The sequence below is a fragment of the Balaenoptera acutorostrata genome, chromosome 10 (genome assembly GCF_949987535.1).
Source record: "Balaenoptera acutorostrata chromosome 10, mBalAcu1.1, whole genome shotgun sequence".
Taxonomy (NCBI): Eukaryota; Metazoa; Chordata; class Mammalia; order Artiodactyla; family Balaenopteridae; genus Balaenoptera; species Balaenoptera acutorostrata.
Window position 1 is genome coordinate 28,828,056 of NC_080073.1, and position 21,520 is coordinate 28,849,575.

At 38.7% G+C, this 21,520-nt stretch overlaps 1 protein-coding gene and 1 long non-coding RNA gene across 14 annotated transcripts in view; one reads left to right on the top strand and one right to left on the bottom strand.

The window, feature by feature from the left end:
* Positions 1-561: 561 nt before the first annotated feature.
* LOC103005411 (uncharacterized) lies at positions 562-14,432 on the bottom strand. Its single transcript, XR_451958.2, has 3 exons — positions 14,399-14,432; positions 8,079-8,187; positions 562-1,664 (listed from the first exon to the last, which is right to left on the bottom strand). It is a non-coding gene; the product is annotated as an uncharacterized LOC103005411 (long non-coding RNA).
* A 158-nt stretch (positions 14,433-14,590) lies between these two features.
* The window catches only part of FHIT (fragile histidine triad diadenosine triphosphatase), a 1,493,627-nt gene continuing 1,486,697 nt past the window's right edge, over positions 14,591-21,520 (top strand). For 11 of the 13 annotated variants that reach the window (XM_057555632.1, XM_057555631.1, XM_057555633.1 and 8 more), the window contains exon 1: positions 14,591-14,732. The gene's annotated coding sequence lies outside the window, so the exon portion shown is untranslated. The other 2 variants (XM_057555626.1, XM_057555629.1) reach the window with 1 other exon arrangement.

Consider the following 21,520-nt stretch of genomic DNA (forward strand, 5'->3'; position numbering starts at 1 on the left):
GAGAGTTGGGTCGTTGAGGAGATGTCAAATGGAACTAGACTCTAGTAAATGATGGAGTTGCAAGATCCAATCCCTGCTCATATGGGCAGTGGATTAACTCATTGGCCTTCCTGCCTCTTCTTTCTCAGCTTTTGCGGTTTTATCCAGAGATAGAAATGTTTCTTGTGAACCTTTTGTGTAGTTTTGGCTAGGATGCGAGATTTTCATTTTTTAATTTTTAATTAAGTGATCTCTGAAGAGCACCCCAGACTTTGCTGATTTCCTTCTCATCAGGCATACGGTGTATTCCAGAAATTCACAAATTCCTTCTATTTTTCACTGAGCTTTGGGATGAAAACAATATGAGTTGGTTTTGTAAAATCTGGGGGGGGGGCTGTTTGTGGGATTATTATGGGATTATTTTAGTATCAAACTAGAGACCAGACATCATGGTCTGTATACCCGGTTTTAATGGACTGATTCTCTTTATTACATCTTCTGTGTCTTAGTTCAGACTGCTGTAACAAAGTATCATAAACTGGGTGGTTTATAAATAACAGAAATTTATTTCACACAGTGCTGGAGGCTATAAGTCCGAGATCAGGGTGCCAGTATGATCGGGTTCTGTAAGGATTTTTTGCAGGTTGCAGACTACCAACTTCTCCTTGTATCCTCACATGATGGAAAGAGAGGGCTAGAGAGGTCTCTGGAGTCCCTTTATAAGGGCACTAATCCCATTCATGACAGTTCTCCCATCATGTCCTAATTACCTCTCAAAGGCCCCACTTCCTGATAACATCACATTGAGAGTTAGGATTTCAATACATGAATTTTGGAGGAGCACAAATATTCAGTCCATTGCACTCTATTTCTCCTTGTTTCTGACAAGTGTCCAAGCATTAATGGGATCAATCAGTTGTTACACGTTTAGAGCTCTACAATTTGGAGTCATTTTGGATTTATGGACTTCTGAAGCACGTAAGATTATTAAAGTACATACACTTACAAGCAATACAAATCCTTAAAGCAGTATCAAGAAATAAAGTCATTACCACATTTTATTTCAAACAAATCTTTACCCTGAATGGTTATATCTCATGACCCTTTATTGGGTCCCTACCAGGATGTGTCCAGACTACTTTGCCAGCTTCTCCAGTTTTCTTTTTACCTTTTCAGGTTGCAACATATTTGTTGAACACAGACCATGTACTGCATGCAACAAGAGGCCTTAAATATTAAGACATGACTCCTGCCCTCAAGGAATATTCAGCTCTTTAGATCAGCAAATTAATCAAACCCCGTCATATTAGTTATCTGTTGCTATGTTACAAGTTACCTCAAACCTTAGCAGCTTAAAACAACAAACATTTATTATCTCACTGTTTTTGTGGGTCAGGAATCTAGGCAGAGCTTAGTGGGGTGGTTTGGCTCAGAGTTTCCCATGAGGTCACAGTCAAGTTGTCAGCTAGGGCTGCAGGCGACTGATGGCTTGACTGGGGCTAGAGGATCTGCTTCCAATCTCTCTCCTGTTGTCACTGCCAGACCTCGGTTCCTTGTTGGCTGTTGGCTGAATGCCTCAGTTCTTCAACATGTGGACCTCTGCATAGGCTGTTTTAGTGCCTTCACAACATGGCAGCTGGCTTCTCTGGGAGTGAGTGCTCATCTCTGAAGTGGTGTGCTCATTTCTGCAGTATTATACATGAGGTAGAATAATGACCAATCTGTACATGAGGAAGGGAAGTATTCACAGTTGTGAATACCAGCAGGTAGGGATTATTGGGGGCCATTTTAGAGGCTAGCTCCCAAACAGGTTTTTCTGAATATTCCTTATTTTGAATAATACCATTGTCATCACCCAGTTTCTTAGTGTAAAAGATTTAGATTCATTTTCTAGATGTTCTCTCTTATTCACTCTATCAATCCTATCAATCACCAAGTTACTGATTCTACTATCTTAATATCCTTTTCATCTTTCATCCTTACTGTTATTGCTTTAGTTCTGGCCCTTAGCATCCATTTCGAGGGCATTTCCAATGACTATCTCTTGCTTGATTTCTCTTTTAAATAGGTTGAGTCATATGGAATTGCCATTTTTTTGGAGTCAGTTTCAGCAGTGTATTTGTCAACTTGAGCTGCCATAACGAAAATACCATAGACTAAGTGGCTTAAACAACAGCAATTCATTTTCTCACAGTTCTGAAGGCTAGAAGTCCATGATTAAGGTGCTATAATGGTTGGGTTCTGGCAAGGATCTCTCCTTGGCTTGTAGATGGCCACAATCTCACTGTGCTCACATGACTCTTCTTTGGGTGCACACAGAGAGAGAGAGATAAAAGGAGCGAGATAGTATTGTGGTGTCTCTTCCTCTTCTTATAAGGGCACCAATCCCATCATGTGGGCCCCACTTTCATGAGCTCACCTAAACCTAATATTCTCTCAAAGACCTGATTTCCAATATCATCACATTGGGGATTAGGACCTCAACATATGAATGGGGCTGTGGCACAATTCAGTCCATAGAAGGCAATTTCAAATGATTCAACCTAACACTTGTTTGCAAGAGTAATACATGTTCATGACAGTAAATCAAAGATACAAAATGACAGAAAGATGAATATAAAAATCATCAATAATTCCACCACCTGGGGATAAGTACAATTACATTTTTATGTGTTTCCCAGTTTTTAAATGTATATAATTTTCTGAAGAGTGAACTTATACCATATATTTAATTCTGTTCTCTGAACTTTCATTTAATATTATTTCTTGGGCATTTATCCATATCATTCAACATTTTTAGAAACATTTTAAATGACAGTGACATATTTCATTTATTTAACCATTACTTTTTTGTTGAACATTAAAATAATTTCTAATTTTTCAGAAATAAGGCTGTGGGAAGAAATATCACTGATCATATACTTTTGTCTGCACCTCTATTCTGTTACTGTTGATTCCTAGAAATAGCATGATTGGGTCAGAGGGTATGACCTTTTTGTTAATCAAAAAAAAAAAAAGTTCTTACTTGATTTGCATAGCTTTTGGGAAATTTACCAACTTATTATGCTACTGGGGTGAGTATTATTATTAATTTTTATCATTATTATTTAGTAATTTGGCAGGTCAAAAAAATTGTCTAATTGTTAACAGTGACCTCCTCACTGATCTTCCTGGAGCCATATCCCATTCCAGATAAGCCTCCACAGTGCTACTAGAAAGATTTTTCTCTAAAATTCAAACTTGATCATACCACTTGCATACTAAAGCCAATCATTGGTTCCCCATTCCTTAGCAGGTCAAGCCCTTGGTCTAGGGAATTTTATCAGCCCTTTCATAACATGACTTTTGCTGATATTTCCAGTCTCATTTTTACCCTCTCTACCATATCTTCCTCTTGAGTAAAATTAAACCATTTACAGTTCTCTAAAATGCCTGTTTCGCATTTCTTTTCCTTTCCACATGTTATTTTCTCTGTCTTGAATGCCTTTCCCCTCTTGGTTTGCAGCACTCACAAACCCTTTTTAGAGAGAAGGCAGGAGATGGATGGGGTGTTCCATTCCTGAAAATGGGAGTGCTACTGTGATCAGCACTATCCTGGACGTTCTTATCCTTGTTCCCATGGAGATTGTTCCAGCCTTTCACATGGCAACTACACTTCTGCTCTCTGTAAAACCCCTTACATCATGATGTGCCTTCTCCCAATAATTTCTTCTAAGTAGCTTTCATAACATTTTTGTTGAATCTCCCTGGCTGCACTGGTGTTTACTGCCCTTCATATTGCCAAAGGATATCTTTCAGTCCCCATTTGCCTGATTCTGTCTTCTCAAACACTTCTTGAAGGCACCCTGAACTTCTATAATACTTGCATTTTAGCATGGTGCTGTCATTTAGTTATGTATTGTTAAGCACTGCATGTCAAAGATGCTTTTGAGGATACAAAATAAATTTCCAGTACTCAAAATACTAGTAAAAAGAGAAGCAAGAATATGTATTATAGAACACTCTCAACTCAAAGTTGAATGGTAGAGGGCAATAATGGGGACTCAAATTCATTGGCTGAGAGGGTCTAGAATACATTGCTGTGTTAATGCTTGTTAGCTATATGCCTACAAATATACTCAAGACATGGGAAATTATTTATTTATAGTACTTTTAATATATTGTCATTATATATGTATTTACATATTTTAAAATAAACTATTACAGGGACAAATAGTTTCTTAAAGAATCAGAGTTTTTCAACATGGTATGTGTGATATAAACCAAGTCCCATTTGTATTTAAAACTGTGCAAGTATCATCTCCTCTAGGAAATCTTGCCTGACACTTTCCTTCCTCTATGCCTCCTTTTATATGATTGACTTGTATTGATTTGTGATTTGCTGAAAGGTTGAGGTGTTTTATGATAAATTACAAATATAATCATCACGACCAAACTTTGATTGAATCAAGGAATCACAAAGTTGGACAGGATTTTAGATGTCACTTTGTCCAACCTCTCATTTAGCAAAAGAAGAAGTGCTGTTGCTGGTTGATGGTCACATTATGTTTGCTATGATAGCTTTCATTGTTAGAAAAGTTATCCCTCATGTTGAATAGAAAACTCTGAGTGACAAGCACTTGTGGGTCTGAGTTTTAACTCTACAGAATGAATCCAACTCCCTTTTCACAAAATAGACCTTCACATGGTTGAGCCCAGCAAGAACATATTGAGCGTTCTCTTTATTTTTATTTATTTATTTTTTATTTAAACATTTTAAATTTAATTTATTTATTTTTGAGTCTTCTCTTTTTTAGGCTAAACATCTCCAGTTCTTGCACAGTTTTGGTGCGGGTAGAGCAGAGGCTGGTGTGTTTGGATTTCTTGCCGTCTAAAGCAACCTCATTATCTCTTTCATTTCACTTTCCTTTTCTGGGTAGTTTAAGAGTTTATCTATAAGCTAAACTTTACGAATTAGCTATGACTCCTTTGGCTGCAAGTAACAAAAAACTAATTCAAACCAACTTAAATAAGACAAGTCTCATTGAACTCACAAGTCTAAGGGGTGGCTTCAGGTAAAACTGGAATCTGGCATGCAATACCACCCGGGCTCTTTTCATCTCTCTTCACCTCTAAGCTCTGTTTACCCCTGTTTGACTTAATTCCTAAGTGGGCAAGATAACCAGCAGCCCCACACAGCTACCATTATAGCTTGTGATCATGGAAAAAGGGGGACTGTCTTTCATGGTCTCTCTGACAAACTGTCTGAAGGAATTGGCTCAGCTTGGGCCATGAGCACATCTCTGAACAAATCACGTGGCCAAATAGCTTGGAGTACTTTGGTCAAGCCTGTTTTCTCTGAACAGCTTCTTCACCTGCCTCTTTGGGCAGAAACACACGTGGTTAGCCCCATCAGAGCCACCTGAATTGAGAAAGATTACTCTGTTACAAGGTCAGGGTTGGTTACCCAAAGGAGGCAATCCTGGGAAGACAAGCATACATCTACCAAGTTACTTAACAGGCTATTCTAGAAAGGCCATGGCTCAAACATTTGAAGTCCAAAATGCAGAAATGATATGGCTGGGCAAAAACAGATGCAGTGATCAGATGGAACACCTTTTTATAATATGCAAGCCATTTTCTACTCAAAGTTTCCCAAAGGTACTTCATACATTATCAGGACTCAAACCATATTTTATTGTAATATTGAGAAGCTGTCTACAATGTGCTTAGGTTAATATTTTTAAAAAGTCATTTTTCCTCAAGAGCACAGTATATTGGTTTATGGTCATAGTGCTCACTTGCTTATATGTCTGAGTTATACTTCATTGTTTGAAGCAAGGTCATACATCCTGTTCCATTTCTAAATCTATTCTGATTTGAAAGATTCCCTTTTGTGAGACTCTTCTTTATGATATTTAAAAACTACATGGAGAGATGGAGCCTGAGCTAGATTAAAGTTGTACAAATCTGATTAACATCATCTGCTCTGTTTCAAAGGTCAGGTGCACTCAACGAATTTGCTTTGAAATTATTTTGTTTATTTTGTGGGCATATACATCATGAGCTTTTTCTAAAGGTCAAAAGTAGAGTTTGTTCTTGGATTCTAAAGCAATCTGATTTCCATTTACAGTGTGCTTTGGTGACCCTAAATGCAGAAGCAGGCCCAGTTAAGTCATACTTCCAGTTTGTGTTTGGTTTAATTTTCTCAAGAAGAAAATCCCTCCTAGATTAAGGCAGTGCTGAAATATCATTTTTTCTAAATTACTTTTATTTTCAACTAGGTTCATAAGAGAATGCTACTCATAAATGACACCTGAACTCTGAATGTCGGTTTCATGGACATTCTGTTTTCAAAGATGTAGAAGCATTTTAGTCAGCTAGTGTCTCATCTGGAAACTAGAGCAAAGGTCAGAAAAGTTAGGACTCCTGGGTTTTATTAACATTTACATGGTAGGGGTCCTGAAGCTTTATTAATTAGTGTATGCAAAGTCACTGTGTGCTTCATAAAGAAGAGGCTCCAATAAATTATACAGTCTTACTTACTATTCAAAAAAATCAAGGATCTAGTTATATACACCAAGTATTTTTTCATTAATTATTTTAAATGATTTTTTTCCCCTTACTATATGTACTTTGCAAAGATAAAAAGAAAATCCCTCAAAGTATTTTGTATTCATGTTCATTAACATTCCAGTGGAATAATAAACCTCAAAACGATTCATGTATGAATCAGTGAGGCATGGCTAATTACAGTTTTCAGCCACACAGCCAATAACATTCACCATGAAACACGGCGTCTGTTAAATAAATCTCTCTGAATTTTTGTTGGGGGAGAGTGCTAGGAAATAGGGAGGTTGCAAACTGCAATTTAAAAATGTCTAAATATTTTAGGGGTTTGTATATTATAAATCTCTTTCAGGCAAGTATTTATCACAAGCATGACATCCTGTTATCAAAACAGACAAAACCCCCACAGATTTGCTTTAAAAACAAAACAGAAACGACCACAAGTCCTGAGAATGGACCATGTTCTATATGAAAACAGAAGAAACTTCTTGAAACATGAGGAAATACGATTTACCATAAATTTAAAAAATACATTTGATACTGAATTTTAGAATTTTCCTACTCCTTACAAAATCATCTTGATACTATGGCTCTCTCCAGTCCACAAATATATTAAAAAGGTGAAAATCCAAAAAGCACACAGCAGACATGGTAAAAGTTGAATGTCATGACTAAAACACTCAAATTTAGAAGCAATTTTGTAATGCATATTCAAAATCTTTTCTATTACATTTGTGTTTAAAATATTTTCCCTTAATGTCATCCATATTGCTGACTACCCAAAGACTACATGAATAAAAACATTAGCATCCACATTTTATTTTTTAATTTAAATTAGTGTTACTTCAACGACATAACTAATATATGGTAAAAAAAAAAGTTCAGAAGTCAAGAACAGTATAAAGTATTTAGAATAGAAGATACTTATGCCACCAATCCCATCTCATTGCTCCAACAATCTCATTGTTCACAATCATTTGGGATGCTCCCAGAAGTTTTCTACACAAGTGCAAGTACAAATCCACAATCTCTTATCTGCAATTCTGAAATCCAAAACGGTCTGAAAACCAAAAGGCTGACCTGATATGGGGGTATTTATAGTTTGTTTACCCAGTATGTGTTTCGTTGCAGAAATATTAACGTTTGATGACAGGGTGCTATCCCAAGACTGTTCCAGGAATGTTAGACACTAAATGGTATAAGCACATATTACCTTTCTAAAAACAAAAAAATTGTTAATTTCCAAAACTGACCTGTCCCCAAAATTCTGGATGAGTGATTACAGACCTTGATAATTATGTGTGTAACACACAATCCTTTCGTTTACACAAATAGATCATACCATATATACTGTCTGGCAAATATTTTTATGGAATAGTTTAACATTTTCCCTTAAGACCTTACCATGGCCTACATGGTCTGGCTTCTTGTGACCTTTAACGTCATCTCTCATGACATTTCCTCTCATTCATTTTTCTCCAGCCAAATGGGCCTCCCTGTTCTTCTTCCACCATGCCAAGCTTATTCTTATTTAAGGCCTTTGCACTTACTTTTGCCTGTCTGGAATATTCTTCCATAGATTTCCTCATGGTTGGCCTCCTCACTTCACTGACATCTTTGTTCAAGTGACTCCTCTTCCAAGAGGCCTTCCTGACCACCCTATCCAAGAGAAGACCATCCATCATTTTTTTAGTCCCTCACTCTGCTTATTTTCATAGCATTTTAAAAAATCAATACCTGTGATATATCATGAATTTGTGTATTAGTGTATGGTCTATCTTTTCTTCTGTAAGTTCCATGAGGGTAGGAATTTTTTTTGACTTATTTACTGCTGTACCCCTAGCACCTTGAACAATGCCTGACATTTAGTGGGTGCTCAATAAGTATTTGTGGAATGCATTTTTTCTTTTGCCTTCAAGTTAAGCAATTCATTCGATAGTTAATAAGGCTCTCGGTTGCTCTTATGGAAAATTAAGAAGGATGTCTACCAAACTCTCATGGGCTGACCCTCGGGACACTTCCAGTGTCTTTCACCACTGCCCTACCTCCACTCTAGGTCAGGGACTGGTGAATCTACTCTGCCTGAGCTCTGGCACTTGCCATGTGCTTCCTCTGCCTCTGCCTAGAACCCCCTTTCTCCTCTACTGTAGGTAGAAAAATGGACTCATTCTGGTATTGATTTCTATTCATTACGTTGATTTGCTCACCTGTTTACATGTTTATGGCCTCCATTACAGTACAATACCAGGGACTGTGTCTGATTCATTGGTGATTCCTGTCCCCTAGCACAGTGACTGGCCCAGAGTAACCCTCAATCCATGAAACACTAAGTTGAATTGAAGTTGCACCCCATTCTGAAGTAAATTCTCTACTAAGGAAATATACTTTTTAATTTTTAGGAAATGCTTTTAGTCGGTTTTATCCTCTAGAATGAAGAAATGCCTTTAAAGCTGCAGTGAAACCAGGGCAATGTGTTTAGAGGCATAATTTCTTGAAGGAGAGTGATAAAAAATCATAGCTTAACTCTGAGCCACCCTAGTGAGATCACAGCTTGGACACTGAGCTTAGTTTTATGTACCTTATGTTCTAGGTAACTGGAAGATGATTGCAAAAGATGGCAGTAAGAAGGATTAAGTGTGATTATTTATGAGGCATAGTTAAAAGGAGACAGCATGCATATGTTCACTAACTAGGGAATAGACTGGTCTCTAAATATCTGATGAACAAATCCACCCAAGGAATATATTTAACACAGAACAACAAAAGGATAAATAAGATGAGAGAATTTTTAAAAAGATAGGGGAAAAATTTAGAGAATTTTCAGCGTATCATGAGGTAGCTCTTACTAACAATCAGAATTCTCCAATAGCAGCCAAAAAGCTGAGTGATTATGGGGTGAGAAATTGTGAAGGAGGTGGGAACATTTGGGTACAGCTGAGTTTCCCAACCTTTTTATACTTTGTATTACGACGCATCATTTTTTCTTTATTCTAGTACAGTATTTTTATACTGGATATGATTTTTTTCCAATTAAATAAATACCGCCAAGACTCTTGTCCCAAAGTCTGGATTATAACCTGTAATATATGGCTGAGATGAATTATGTAGGGGTTCAACTCTTTGACCTCTAGGCCTTTCCAGTTTTGAAATTCTGTTTCCATGGTAAAGATTTCTTTGTAGGTCCTGTGAGCTGTTGGGAGTGTTCGACTAAAGCAGAAGAGTATGTGACGACCAGGTTTTTACACATCAGGGTGGTCCTAAGCTTTGTGATAATGAGAGGTTATTGTGGGGTTACTTTTGTCTCTTTACTTTATGGCTTAGCTGAATTCAGTGAGTGGTACAAATATCAGGCCCTTGTAGTACCTACCCTGTTTGCTTTTGTGGCCATAACATAGTCATTCTTTTACCACATATTTATTGAGTACTTACTATTGAATAAGACAAAAACAAACTTCTTGCCTTCAGAGGCTTACATTCTATTTGGAGGTGAAAGATGATAAACAGAAAGACATAAATAGGGACTATAATTTCAAGTAAAGCTACTTGCTATGAAGAAGTGCTATTATGGCACAACCCACAGAAGTCTTTCACAAAACTGACTTCTACATTTCTCCAAAGGAGATATATGAAAGGCCAACAGGTACATGAATAGATGCTCAACATCATTAGTCATTAGGGAAATGGAAATCACAACCACAATGAGGTATCACCTCACACCTGTTAGAATGACCATCAACAAAAAGACAAGAGATAAAAAATGCTCGCAAGGATGTGATGAGAGAACCCTGTGCACTGTTGGTGGGACTGTAAACTGGTACAGCCATATGGAAAACAGTAAGGAGGATCCTCAAAAAATTAAAAATTGAACTACCAGATGATCCAGCGATTTCACTTCTGGGAATATATCCAAAGGAAATGAAAACACTAACTCAAAAAGATATATGCACTCCCATGTTCATAGGAGCATTATTTACAATAGGCAAGACATGGAAACAACCTAAGCGTCCATCAACGGAGGAATGGATAAAGAAGTTGTCAAATATATGCAATATTATATGGAATGTCATAATAATGGAATATTATGCAGTCATAAAAAACAAGGAAATCCTGCTGCTTGTGACAACATGGATGGACCTTGAGGGCAGTAGGCTAAGTAAAATAAGTCAGGGAGAGAAGGACAAACTGTATGATCTCACTTATATGTGGAATCTAAAACAAAGAACAAAAAACAAAAAACCCCACACCAAATTCATAGAAAAAGATCAGATTTGTGGTTACCAGAGGCAGGGGCTTGGGGGAGAGGGAACTGAGGAAGGTGGTCAAAAGGTACAAACTTCCAGTTACAAGATAAATTAGTACTAGATGTGTAATGTAGAACATGACTACAGCTGCTGTACTAACACTGCTGTACGATATATAGCAAAGTTAAGACAGTACATCTTAAAGAGTTCTCATCACAAGGATAATTTTTTTCCAATTTTTTCTTTCTTTTCGTTTTATTTTATCTATATGAGAAGATGAATGTTAGCTGAATGTATTGTGGTAATCATTTCACAATATATGTTAAGTCAAACCATTATGCTGTAAACCTTAAATTTATACAGTGATGTACGTTAATTGTATCTCAATAAAACTGGGAAAAAAACTGTCTTTTAGGTCTAAAGACACAGTTTATGCATTTAATGCTAATTTCTCAAAAATCTTTACTTATGTTTCTTCAATATCATGAAATGAACAACACATTGTCTCCAGCAATATTTCTTTAATTTCCCTTTTCCCCTTTTCTTGATCTCATTCCTCCCCTCTCTACTAAACCCCAGTTCGTCTGAAGCTTCTCCTTAAGTCCCCAAAAAGTTCCCAGTGTAAAAGAGGTTTTTGTTGTTGCTGTTTTTGTTCAGTTTGTTTGTTTTAGTGAGGATTTAGAAAGTGCTGTCTATTTTAACTGTTCACGTGATGAGGTATACAAGGTGGTAGGCTGCTTGGTTTTTTTGTTCATTTGGTTGGTTCTTTTTGTATGTATTTATTTAATTTTGAATTATTCTTATTCTGCTAGTCTCAGTGATAAAAGCTTGTGGTGAACCAAAGCCACCTGTAGCAGATAGTACTGGTGCCCCACCAGTACATGGCAGCACCTGTATCTCTGGCTGCCTCAGGCCACTGAGCAACTCTGCCTTTCATACAGTATGATGAAGAGCCAGGGACTTAACAGCCCCTGAAAACAGCCCCCAATCATTGACTGATGGGAGATGGTGTTTAAACAATAGTGTTTTTTTGTCCCTTTGGTGGGATAGCTCAATCTAAGGCATGGGTTCCACATTATTTCCTAGAGCTCCCCAGGAAGATTAAGCTCTGATCACCCCGAGCAGTAACATGCTTGATAGCGCACCTTCTTTGTCTGTCTTCCCTTCCCCATTTCACTTTCATATTCTCCCACTGCAGTTTCCTGCAATTACCTGCTAAATAAACTACTTGCACTTGAATACTTGTCTCAGGATATATTTGTGGGAGAACACAAACTAAGATGTCATCTCCAGGTGATTACTAATGAAGCTGCAGATCAGACAGTCATCTCCCCACTGATTATCTCGGCACTTGGATGTCCTGGGTCCAAGGCAAGTGCCATATCTTTTTTTTTTTTTTTAATTTTTGAATTTTTTTTTTTACACAGCAGGTTCTTATTAGTCATCCATTTTATACACATCAGTGTATACATGTCAATCCCAATCTCCCAATTCATCACACCACCACCACCACCCACCACCGCTTTCCCCCCTTGGTGTCCATACGTTTGTTCTCTACATCTGTGTCTCAATTTCTACCCTGCAAACCGGTTTAAGTGCCATGTCTTAAAGCTCTCTGTGAAAGTATATATTGCTGAAGGTCATGCCAATCAGACAGCGTCATTCACAGCTGAATATGCATATGTTCATAGTAGGTTGCCAGACAATGGTTTAATAATCATTAGATACCACTGTTTAGATCCTAAGTATGTTCATGATATTTACCTTTTGATTGCTAAGTAGGAGATGTAATGATTATAAGCTGAGACTTTCTCAGGAGAAGAGTCTAGTTGTTGAGCTTTCCAGTTTCATATGGTTCAGTAATTTCTTCCACATTTAGTCTGGCTACTGACATTTGTGTTGAAATCTCTCATGCCAATCAGCCTGAGAAAAGCTGGGACTGCTTTTTTCTCATAAAAGCTAGAAAGAACTGCTGTATTATAGGAAACAACCCCAAATTAACGGAAGATTAGGGTAGGAAGCCTGGACAGGGGTTTTAATCCCTGTGCATGAAATTAGTCTGTACACATATTGATCACATTTCTGCTGTTTTAACTGCAATTGTTTTCAATTTCACCTAGTTATTCACAATTCTCTATTATTTTATGTGGCCACAGTGTCTGTGTGATGATCTGGAAACTGACCATAATCCACTGTGACATTCTCTGAGCCAAGCTTCCTAAGACATCAGTATTTCACACCAGGACATTTTGTAGGACACCTCGCTACTATCTGTGGGGTTCAAACATCAGAAAGGATGTGAGATCTAAGACTTGGTGTAATCGCCTGCATGTAATGAAGCAGGCCAAAGAAAAAAGTGAGAGGAAAAAAAAAGGAAACAAAAGGAAATGGTGTCAGGGAAAGTAGGGACATATCTAAGTGTTTGTCCAAGTGTAATTGCTCTTTGTTTCTCTCTTTTAAATGTAAAAGATGACTGGCAAATGTCTCTTTTTCCTTGGCACCAGGATTGGGAGGAAAGAAAAGGGAAGGAGGCAATCTTGAAGAAGAGAGGTAGCTATAAGAAGCAGCATGGTGTAGTAACAAGAGTCTGAAGGCCAGGATTCTAGTCCCTGTTTATGAGCTGTATGCCTTTGTGAAATTATTTAGCTGTTCTATAATTTTCAGTTGCATTTTTTGCAAAATTATGTTTGCTTGTCATCCTCCACTAGACCAGGAGCATCTTGAGGTTAGGAACTGAGAATGATTCAATTTCTCCAGCACCTACATGGCAATGGGCACAGAATATACTGAATGATTTTGAATTTAAAAAGGGAGCAAGCACAAGGGCCCCACGGTGGTCAGAGATGAACTGAATTGATCTGCACCAAAGAAAGGGAGAATAGAGAATAATTCATTTAATTATTCGAAATACATTTACTGAGTACCTATTATATATATATATATGTATATATATATATATATATATATATATACACATACTATATGTAATACATATAGTATGGGTGTATATATATACTATATAAAATATTATAATAGAAATTTTATAGTATATAAATATATGGATTATATATAATAAATTTAAATTAAAATTTATAATATAAAATATACTATATATATTATAGATACTATTTATACTTTTAGGTGCTAGAAACACTGCAGTGACCAGAAAAAAACCCCATATCTACAACAGATCTTTCATTCTAAGGGGCAAGATAATAAAAAAGATAAATTATATACAATGCTTGGTTAAGGACAAGAGCTAAGGAGAAAAATAACACAAAAAAAGAAGAAAGGAATGGACAGGGGAGTCTGTGGTTCAATTTTAGTTAGGATGCCAGGGAAGGCGGAGTGCAGTCATACACCGGTTCAAGTAAGGCCTGTGAGCCCGCGTGCTGAGAGAAACAAAAGAAAGGAAGGCTTTAGGAATCAAAAAAGATCCAGAGTGAGGAAACGAAGCGAAAGGAAATTCAGACAGTGAGAAACAGTGAGGGGTGGGTAAGTTGAGCGCGTCTGGGAGGAAAGAAGGAAGCAAAAATGCAGCACAGCCTAAACAATCATCTTACTTTTTACATTTGGTAAAAAAAGATTGTGTGGATTATGACGAAATCCCTTTCTGAGGGGATTCTCACCTCAGCTTCTTTCCAGAGAGCGACAGTGTTTCCCGCCCCCTAAACAGGGATTTTTGTCATTATGGCTTTTGATTGGCCCGGTGTAGGCACGTGCTCTGCGCCTATTGGCCCGCGCGTCTGTTCCCAGACGAGTAGCCATGTTGGGTCCCTTTCCCCGCCGCGGGGCCGTTTGGGAGTTGTAGTCCTTCCTCCGCTCCGTCCAGTGGAGGGACTTTTTGCCCTCTGCTCCCGGGCCCCTCAGGCAGCCACTCCCGTGGGCACACGCCCAGGAGCTGCTTCTGCGCCGTGCTCTCTCCCTCTGCCTTTCACTTCCCAGCTGCCAAGATCTTGGAAGGTAGGGGCGGGGGCAAGCCCAAGTCGACCAGTGTTTCTGTGGCGCAGATCCGGGTTTCCGCGCGCGTCTGGTCATTACTCCGGCGGTCCAGTGGAGCGGGGACTGACTGGGTCCACGCAGCTCGTTGGGAGGTAGTGGGGGGTCTGTCGGGAGGACCCTCCCACCTCACCGAACCTTCTCACGGCCAGTTCCTGAGCACCGGCCCTAACCCTAACCCGCCCCTCCTCCGCCGCATTTTGTAAGTGGGTAAACTGAGGCATGGGGGCATGCCAGCGGTTCCAGGGACGCCCCAGCTTCTGGCTCTGGTAGTGTAGTTGGCACTGGCCGCTTCTGGATTTTTTTCAGTTTTATTGTCAAGTAGCAGGACTCTCTGCCCCAACAGATGTGTGTTAAACATACAGCTCTGGGTTCCGCAGGAGCAGGGAGGAGGGTTTGAACAAATGTCCAGGAGAGGAGCTAAGCAGGACACGGGGAAGGCAATATTTTGGGAGAGAATTTTACATTTGGTATTGAAAAGACACAAAAAATAATTCATTATGGTGGGAGAAATAAGTACTCTGTTGGATTTCCTTACATCTATTTTATAGCTTAATGTAGTTTTTATATGAAAACATGCGGGGATTTTTAAGTTGTGTTCATGTGGGAGAAAAAGGCCGGTTAGTGGAACTGGAGCTGGATTTGCAGCTTCCTCTCTAGGATCAAATTCTGCCTCTGCGGTATGACCAGCCACTCACAGTGCTTACCGGGGAAAAAAGAACTTAACGCTCCCTGCCCAAGTGGCCCAAGGAGCTGCCAGGAGCTGAAATCTAGATGAAGTCTTGCTTGTGAAAGTTTGCCACGTGCAAACTTACTCCTTTATTATTGTGCGTCTCTCAGAACTGTGCTTGGGATCAGCATAGAATACAGCCAGTGGTCATGTTAGAAAGGCCCTGACCCTTGCTGCGTCCGGGACTACCGAAAGCGGCCCCGACTCGCACCTGTTAAGGTCCTGTACCTGAACTCTCCATTTTCTGGCTCCATCTTACCGCCGGCGGCCCGGGCAGCGGAGGCTTCTGGGAGTTGTAGTCCCGCCTCTAGTTTCCCGGAGGGCTGGTACTCCACCTCCCAGCGTGTCATTTGGCTTGGCGAGGTGTTTCCTGGGAGTTGAAGTCTCACTTCCAGCAGTCCTTTGGAGCAGCCCCTTGATTCGGAACTACAAATTCCATATGGCCCTGCGTTCTTGGCTGCCTGCCCTGCGTCCACTAGCTGCGAGCCGGGTGTAGTGAAATATGTTTAGAAAAATGTGTTTTTGTTGTGTTTGATTGTATACGCTCTTCCAAGTACTACGTGGGGGTTTATTGTATACGCTTTTCTAAGTATCTTAGAAAGGAATTATGCATGCTTTCAAACAGTGCTAACACTCAACAGTTTACAGAGCATGTTCACACTGTCTCTTAATACTGTATCTCTCATTTGTAGATAAGAAAAAAACTTGAGAAGACGATTTGTACACGGTCACACACCTAGTAATAAAATGTAATATATGTTTTATAAATAAATAGATATTACATTTAGTTATAGTTTAAACCTCTCAAGAGCTATATGAGAGAAATAGCCATTTTCATATGCATTTTCCATATTAGAAAACTAAGGCTAGGAAATAGGAAAGTTAAGCAACGTGTCGAAGTTAACTAAGCTAGTGAATAGAACTACCGAGATTGTAACCCAGTCTGCTTGACAGACTCTGCTTAGAAAAAGACTCTATCTTATGGAGGTGGAGGGAGCCCGAGCTTTCTGAGTACGGAATTTGGAATCTTTCCACTATACCATGTTGCCTCTGTAGTTAAACACTGAACGATAGTGCTGCAAAAACCTTTGAGATCATTTAAATCTAAGGCAAAGATCTTGGAACAGTTCCTGGTATATAGTAGAGGTTCCACGAATGTTAGCTATATAGAGTTTTATAATACCTTTATTTTAGAGATGAGGAAACTGGTGCAGGTGGTGAAGCAGTTTGCCCAAGGTCACACAGCTGGTCTGTGTCAGGGATGAGACTAGACCCAAACGTCTTGTTTCCAAGTCCAGGGTTATTTTCATTCTACCAGCAGACAGCTAGCAGGGACGCCATATGTGAAGCTGTTTAGATAATGGTTTCTCTCCTAATTTGTTCTTTCTAGGCCACAGACCAGGACCAATTGTTGTAAAGTCTCTTTTCTTATTATTGGTAAGGTTGTAATATTTCATGAATTCAACAAATGTTTTCTGAACATATAGCTCATCTCTCTTCAGGTACAGGGCCTCATGGATGAAAAGTAGCTAATGGGTTAGGGCTAGAAGGACCTTATAAATCATCTAATCTAACTTTTTCATTTTAAAAATTAGGGAATTGAGGTACAACATGATTCAAAGCCTTCATCTCATGCCCTTATGTCAGAAGCATTCTGTTTCTGCAAGGAGGCAGGGTTCTGGAGGCCTCATAGTCCTGTATGTGACCTTTCAGGCTCATGCTTTCTTTTAGTATCCTTGTCCTTGCCTTATTCCTGTACATGTTTGGTGGAATGCTTTAGGAAATGTTTCTGTGTACACGCAGCTATCTTTCTTTTAATGTACATGCAGCTTCAGTATGTTCCATTTGTATTTTGGGAATTAGTCTTGTCTTGGCTCCCAATACTCTTTTCTCTTTTGTCCTGTAAGACACGAGAACAAAATCTGACATTGTGTTTGCATTCACATATGTTAAAATCTAACCCTCTAATATAGGGTAACATAAATGAACACATGAGTTGTTTGAATTATATAAAACTTTCGTTTTAGAAGACACATTGGCTCTTTCAATTATGTATTCACAGATAATAAAGCAGATTACTCTCACCTCTTGTGTGTGAAAGATGATTTCTACATAATTAGATAATAAAGTAGCAGTTTTATAAATTACTGGCTAAACGTTCCTGAGATAGTCACTATGGGAGATGTTCTCCTGGTCACCCTCTGTCCCACCAGCACTCTCCTAAATGACAGTCTGATCAGTCTGCTTCCAGCAAAGTGCCTGACCACTAGTAGACACGGAAAAAGTATTTGTGGAATTGCATTCATAAGCACCTTTGAGCTCTATTCCCACATTTCCCCGCTGAATCTCAGTTTTCTCTTTTAATGCAGAAAGGCAGTTTTGAAATACAAGCTGTAGCAGGTTACTTTCACTGTCTACATTGCAGAGAAAAATCTCAGCTTTTGAGGTCATCCTCTGAGGGACTGTTGCTTTGGGAATGTCCAGGTCTGTGACTTCTAAGATGAGAAAGTGATCCAAATAGCAAAACATAGAGAAGCAATAGAGAGTGGTAGTCTGAAGGCCTATGACTCAAATCCCAGCCCTGCCTCTTAGGCATGTTACTAAGCCCTTGGTTTCCTCTTCTGTAAAACAAGGATACTAAGCATTCTACCGCATAAAGTGACGATAAAGGTTAAATAAGATAGTGTGTTTAAAGCTTTGAGCGTGTCAGGTGCTCAATAGCTTGCATTTAATAGATGAATAGATCTCATTTTTGTCATTATTAATGTAAACGTGTATATGAAAATATATTTACTCAGGATTTAAACTGGAGGCAGATGTCTGTTTTATAAAAGGATCTGCCATTTGTTTTCTTAGAGTAGAAAGCTTGGCCATCGCATGTAAACTATGAAGTTAACTGCAACTCTTGATAATCCATCTTGTCAGCTCAGTGAAACTGTCTTGTGTAGGCAGAGAGATAGTGAAGCTTTTGGCTCTGCATTGACTGCTGAGAGGTCCCTGATCTCTGGTTTCGTCTATATATTAAATCTTGGGTTGAAAAGCAGTCAGTAGGGCCTTCTCTCCACTTCTGAAAGGGCTGGGCCTATCCCAGGAGCCTCAGGGTTAAAGTGAAGCAGTTGTCATCCAGCTGGTGAGTAATCCCGGGGCAGTGGCTATGTGGACACGGCAGTGCTTCTTTCTAAAGGTGACAACTTCAGTAGCCATGAGGTTACTGATAGAGAGGTGAGTTACAGAAGAGGGGTGATGCCGGGGACAGGGAAGGAGAAATGAAATGAGGATCATAGCAAGAGCAAAGAGCAGATGAACGAAGGAAACAGTTGAGGCCCTCAGTCGAGTTGTCTTAAGCATGTATTTATTGAGCACATTTATCCTGCTCCTAGCTCTGTGCCAGGCACTGCACTGTTATGCATTGGAGATACAGCCTTGAATGTGGCTGACATGGAGGTGGTCACGGTGGTGGGTTGTGGTATATTCTAAGCAGGGAAGAACTTGAAGGAAAGAAGCAAGGAAGGTAGAGTGTGTTGGGATTTGATGAGCAGAAAAGTCTTTGTGCTTGGGTTATACAAATCACTGAATGGGGGAGGTGGGAGAGATAAGGCTGCAGAGGCAGGCATGGGTGATATTATGCAGAGTCCAGTTATCTGTATGGTAAAAGAATTTTGGACTTTATTCCAAGGGTATTTGTGGAACCATTTAAAAGTCTTAAGTGGAGAAATAAAATTATTGGATTTGTTTTTTAAAGACTTTGGATGCAGTATGGATGATGAATTTGTGAGAAGTAATAATGTGGGAAAACCAGATAGTCCTGCGTTTCTTTAACTTTAATGTGTATATGAATCTCCCGCTGATCTTAAAATGTGGAGCAGATCTGGAATGGGCCAGAGATTCACTGTTTCTAACAGGCTGATGCTGCTGGTCTATGGACTATACTTTGCGTAGCAAGTACTTAGGAGACTCTTCAGTGTTCTAGGTCAGATATAATGGTGATTAAGAGAATGGACTCTAGAGAGCAGAAGACCTGGATTCTAATCTTGGTTTTTCCTCTTATTTGCTGTGTGACTCTGGGGAAAGTGAGGTAATTTCTTTGAGCCTCAATTTCCTTATTATCTGTGAAAGGGGGGTAATAATTTCTATTGCTTTAATCATGTTTTAAATTTTCAATGGGGTCACCCTTGGAAAGGGTTACTGTGCTTAATACAGTAATTGGCACTCAGTAAATGGTAGCTTTGATTTTACTCTTATGGTTATTAGTAAAAATCATAATATTATGCACCCTGCTCCACATTTCCTTGTTTATCACATTTTGAATACTAGGTGGAATAGATTACCTTTAATTCTACTGTTTTTGCTTCTGTCTCAGAGGTGAAGTGCTGAACTTTGTAAAACTTTGAACATTATGGGCAAATAGATTTCTCTCAGCAATTGAGTCTCTTAATTTGATGGAAAAAAATCTGGGATCCTGAAAGTACCATCTTATATGTGATTGCAGGAACTTGAGGCACCTTGCCTTGCCTTGTAAATTTATTTAGCCCAAATATAGTGCCTCCTTCTTTACATAATTTTAACCTGTTTGGATTGTTCTCCAACCAGTGATTCTCAACCCTTGTTGCAAGTTAGAATCACCTGGGGCTGGTCCCATCCAGATAAATTAAATCAGAGTGCAGGAGGGGAGGCAGGCGTTGATAATTTCTTTTTTAAGTTTCCCAGGTTATAATGAAGTGCATCTAGGATTGAGAACCATTGATTTTAAAAAACATAACATCACAAAATAAATCAAGTACAGTCTAAGGGCCTGGGTGGGGAATGAAATATCTGGAAAGTAGCTGAAGTCTTTGGGAGTGAAAAAGATAATAAGCCTAGTCACAAATCTCTCTTGGAATCTGATGAACTAACTGTAGGTTGTGCCCTGGGTTACCTTTGAGATTACTTACTAGAACATCCCCGTTTTAACCCTTTTTATCTCTAGCTGTGCTTACCCTAGTCAGGATTCTCCTTAATGTTGAGTTTCAGACTGCTTTTCTCTTTCTGGTATTTAGTTTGTTCCATTCCTCAGAGCTAAAAAAAAAGTTATTAACCCATGAAAACCATGTTCAAAAGAAACTGACTTACATGTTTTCATGAGCTGTGGCCATGTTATTGAAAAGGCTTAAACTATTGTTCAGATAAAATACAACCCATTTTTACTAGTAACATTCTTACATTCTAATTCAGTAGTTTAAAAGGAACCACTTCCAGAGAGGCTGCCAATTATAAAGATGGGTTGGTTTCTTTCTGTCTTTTTTTTCTTTAAAATTACTTCCATCTACCATTTTAGGGTGGAACAATTAAGCTAATTTGATTAAATGCCTTTAATTTTCTGGATTATCCATAATATATAGGACCCCTTTCCTTTAAAATTTTTTTCCTCCATAGAAAATGTGTATTCTTATGTTGTATCTGAATATATATATATTTTCTTCATGAAAGTAATTTCTATTTTTTATTGAAATATAGCTGACATACACTATTATGATAGTTTCAGGTGTACTGCATAATTACTTGATATTTTCATCCATTATGAAATGATCACCAAGATAAGTCGACTAACCATTTGTCCACATACAAAGTTATTGCAATATTATTGACCATATTCCTTATGCTGTTTATTACATCCTTGTGACTTATTTCTCATATGGCTGGAGGTTTGTACCTTTTAATCCCCTTCACCTATTTTGCTGACCCCCTCACCCATCTGCCTTCTGGCAACCACATATTTGTTTTCTGTATCTATGAGTCTGTTTTTCTGTTTTGTTTTGTTTGCTTGCTTGTTTTGTTTTTTCTATTCCACATATAAGTGAGATAATGCAGGATTTATCTATCTCTGCCTTATTTCACTTAGCATATTTAGCATATCTTCTAGATGCACCCATATTGTTGAAAATGGCAAGATTTCATTTTTTATGGCTGAGTAATATTCCAGTGTGTGTGTGTGTGTGTGTGTGTGTGTGTGTGTGTGTGTGTGTGTGTGTATCACATCTTCTTT